Source organism: Triticum urartu, chromosome 5A (genome assembly GCF_056163025.1).
Source record: "Triticum urartu cultivar PI428250 chromosome 5A, HENAU_Tu73, whole genome shotgun sequence".
NCBI lineage: Eukaryota > Viridiplantae > Streptophyta > Magnoliopsida > Poales > Poaceae > Triticum > Triticum urartu.
This window is the reverse complement of record NC_141877.1, coordinates 119,877,636-119,882,393: the sequence shown is the minus strand read 5'-3', so window position 1 is coordinate 119,882,393 and position 4,758 is coordinate 119,877,636.

Here is a 4,758-nt window from a genome sequence, read left to right as displayed (position 1 = left end):
GTTCTCGATGCCAACACCTCTTATATATCCCCAAACCTCCAGAACAGAACCTAGATCGGGAGTTCCGCCACCGCAAGCATCTGTAGCCACCAAAAACCAATCGAGACCCTGTTTCGGCACCCTGCCGGAGAGGGAAACCATCACCGATGGCCATCTTCATCATCCCGGCGCTCTGCATGACGAGGAGGGAGTAGTTCACCCTCGGGGCTGAGGGTATGTACCAGTAGCTATGTGTTTGATCTCTCTCTCTCTCATGTTATTGATTTGGCACGATCTTCATGTATCGCGAGCTTTGCTATTATAGTTGGATCTTATGATGTTTCTCCCCCTCTAACTTATTGTAATGGATTGAGTTTTCCCTTTGAAGTTATCTTATAGGATTGAGTCTTTAAGGATTTGAGAACACTTGATGTATGTTTTGGTGATCAGCTTGCGGGTTTTGTGAACTTGTGAACTTATGCATAGGGGTTGGCACATGTTTTCATCTTGACTCTCCAATAGAAACTTTGGGGCACCCTTTGAAGTTCTTTGTATTGGTTTGAATAGATGAATCTGAGATTGCGTGATGCATATCATATAATCAAACCCGCGGACACTTGTGGTGACATTGGAGTATCTAGGTGACATTAGGGTTTTGGTTGATGTGTATCTTAAGGTGTTATTTTAGTATGAGCTCTAGGGCTGTTCGTGACACTTATAGGAATAGCCCAATAGATCGATCAGAAAGAATAACTTTGAGGTGGTTTCATACCCTACAATAATCTCTTTGTTTGTTCTCCGCTATTAGTGACTTTGGAGTGACTCTTTGTTGCATGTTGAGGGATTGTTATATGATCTAATTATGTTATCATTGTTGAGAGAACTTGCACTAGTGAAAGTATGAACCTTAGGCCTTGTGTCTAAGCATTGCACTATCGTTTTCGCTCACTTTTACCACTTGCTACATTTCTGATTTTATATTTTTAGATTACAAAAATTTATATCTACCATCCATATTGCACTTGTATCACCATCTCTTTGCCGAACTAGTGCAACTATACAATTTACCTTTTTATTGGGTGTGTTGGGGACACAAGAGACTCTTTGTTATTTGGTTGCAGGGTTGTTTGAGAGAGACCATCTTCATCCTACGCCTCCCACAAATTGATAAACCTTAGGTCATCCACTTGAGGGAAATTTGCTACTGTCCTACAAAACACTGCGCTTGGAGGCCCAACACGAGTCTACAATAAGAAGGTTGCATAGTAGACAACAATCACCGTTAAGCTACCGGGTCCGGTTTTGGATCCGATAACCTGCTAACAGCCACGACCAATGCAGATTTTCCACGTGTAAAATTCTCATTGGCCGACGGAACCACGTTTCCGCTCCGCGTTGGCATAGGTGTCACTCATCCAATGGGTGAGATGCGCCTATGATATGTTGACACATGGACTTGTCCAAAAGTGGCCCATAAAGATTAAATGGGCCGGCCCAACTAAAGGCCCACAAGATTTTTGCCGACCATAATGGGCCGACCCAGCTAAAGGCCCGCAAGATTTTGTCGACCATAATGGGCCGGTCCAGCTAAAGTCCCACAAGATTTTGCAGACCCTAATGGGCCAACCCAGCTAAAGGCCCACAATATTTTGAGGACACTAGTGGGCGGCCCGTTAACAGGCTGCCATGTTTTGGGCCAAATGCCGGCCCATATTTGATCCGGTCCATTAACAGCCTACCACGTTCTGGGCCTAATAAAAGCCCATATGTGATCTGGCCCATTAATAGCCATGTTCTGGGCCATATTATGGCCCAGATCAGATCTGACCCTTTAAGAGCCTTTGGGCTAATTTATGGCCCATATCATATTCGGCCCGTCAACTGAACGTTGTGCTTTTGGGCCCACTTGAGGCTCAGTTAGGATTTCTGTTTGCTAAAGGCCCATTTAGTAATACAGCCTGATATTAGTTTGGGCCTATTAAAGGCATGTTTAACATTTCGGCCCTATATTTATTTCGGCCTATTAAAAGCCCGTCATATAGTTGGGCCTAACTATGACCCGCTTTGCATCTGGCCTGCTCATAGCCAATAATCTGACTGGGACAAACAAGGACCGAGACAATTTTGGCCTGTTAACAACCCGTGATGTGATTGGCACAATCATGGGTCGGGGTCTATTTCAGCCTGTTGTCGGCCCGTGAGCTGTTCGACACATTTCAGGCCCAACATACTTTTCAGCCTACTAAAAGCCCATTGAATTTTCTTGCGAAAAAGGGCTGGCGGTTTACTCGGCCTATTAAAGGCCTGAAACTACTAGTGGGTCAGTTTACATTTAGGCGTGTTAACGTACCAAGATGACTGGGCCCATGATGCGGATCATGCATAGTGATTTGCATGACGACCCGATTATGTATCATAATTTTACGGTTTGGCCGGTTTACTACGAAGACAAGATATATATATATATATATAGTAAAATAACTGCATCATCGTGAATAAGAAAAAACCTAGACTATACAATAAAGAAATTACGGCATATTACATCCACTGGGCATCAAAGTTCTCCACTATGATAATAAAGCACAAGGAGACAATAGATTACATACACTAGGCATCAAAGATCGCCACCGGTGCAAATAAACATGTTGACAAAATAATATACAAAACCGACAACACTTTAATAGAGTTCAAGAAAGGTTAGCCCTACTCGAGAGCTGCAGCACAAGAAGCTGAGCAAGCTGATGAGACTGCGCTTGTTTTACGCTTATATCCTCCTCACTCTGAAAGAGCAACAAGCAGACATATGATAGGTTTTGCACATATAAGTATCAGTGCTGACAATTCATCACATTTCTTATTGACGAATAAAGTGACACAATTTAAAATAGCATTAACACAATATGGTATTGTTCAGGTTAAGACATGGCAGGAAATGACATTGTGAAGGAGTTGGCAGCTTCACGACACAACTGGATTACAGATCAAGAACTCATAAGTATCAATGGTTAGTGTGCTGTCAATTTATCCCATTTCAGATAGGCAAATAAAGAGATGGTTTAAATAATAGTAGAATGATATGACATTATTCATAGTTAATACATTGCAGAATATGACATTGTGCTATAGTGGGTAGGTTCACCACACCACTGGATTATAGATCAAGAACAGAAGCATACATGTAGTGCAAAAGAAGATCACTTGCTCTTTATAGTTTAATTTACATGGTATGAAGAAGGAACTTGGTTGTACAACTGAAAACTTAAATTGAGAAGGACAAAGTTTTGTTTATGAACTACATGATAAACTTTAAACATGCAATTTGATGCAAACACCAAAAATAAACAGCTGTTGTAGTCATGCCTAACCAAATATACACAACAAAGTTTGAAGGCTTGAGAAGGACAAACTTACATTAGTGGTGAAGACAGGCTCTATAAAGCCCTTGTCCATGCTGATGGGGGGGGGGAATTCAAGAAGTTTACCACAGAATCTTCTTCATAAGCATTGCATTTATTCTACATTTTGTTAAGAGTAAATATAGATGTGATAATATAAGAAAAAATGGAGAATAAGATAAGATGAAGAGTGTTGCTACATAACCAAGTAGCTATAAATGTAAGTACAACGATACAGGCAAAAGGTACAACCAAGAGCAATGCAGAGCCAAACTTCTTCAGTACCATCGGTGTTAACCCACCTTATGGTAAGAGTAAATATAGATCTGATGTGTAGAAAATGGAGGGCAAAGGAAAATAAGCTACAGAGTGATGGTACATGAACAACTAGCTGTCAATATAAGTACACTGATAAAGGACATCAGGTACTTACAAGAACAATGCAGAGCTAAAAAATTTCATTGGCATTGGATATATTCTATACTAATGTAACCATTCATATAGATCAGATAATTTGGAGCAAACAATTTATAAGCAAGCTATCATGCATACTGCTGTCACATAATGAACCAGGTATGAATGCAAGTACAGTGATATAGGACAACATGTACTAACAAGAGCAAAGCAGTGGGTAGCATATTTGCGATATCCTGTCGTCCTTTTCAAACCAGAATTCTTCTTTGAGCAGATTTCCTGCAAAAGAGATCCGTAAGGCACATGCGGAAAAGTAGAAGTTCAAATTGTCATGTGATATCATAGACTGTACCTCATCATGGGAACGATACCGGTGCATAACAAGGGTTTTTCATTCAATGTCTTCTAAATTTAGCACATGAGACTTCACCGGAAATTCATTTATAGACTTGCCATCAAAGTGTGATTTCCTCAGGTAACAGCGATACTGCTGCAATGCTTCCTTGAAAAGCGCAAGCAAGCTTTGCTCGTCATGACTATCCAGATCGACCCTCGCCTACTTACAACAATGTAATGTAAACCACTAATGTGTTCAATCAGCAGAAAACAGGAAAATAATCATCATGAATAATAGCACCTACAATTAAGTGGGACATGAAGATGTGAAAATGGTGTTTGTCTTCACTATAATCTTCCCATGATGGGAATATATGCACGTAGTCCCTAACAACATTGAAAGCATTGTCTTTTAAACTGGGAATAACTGGAATGGCGTTCCAATCTGCAGGAATTGGCCATCTCTGCAGTTAGGATAGGTCTTTGGCCGATGGACTTGCTGTACTATGGCACCCCGGCTCAGAGCAACCGGTTTACCTTGCATTGCCAGCCCAAAGATCTTGTCTTTTGGCAATACACAACATCTTGGTACAGAAAGCAACCGCTTTATTGATGCTAGTGAAACATAGTTCAT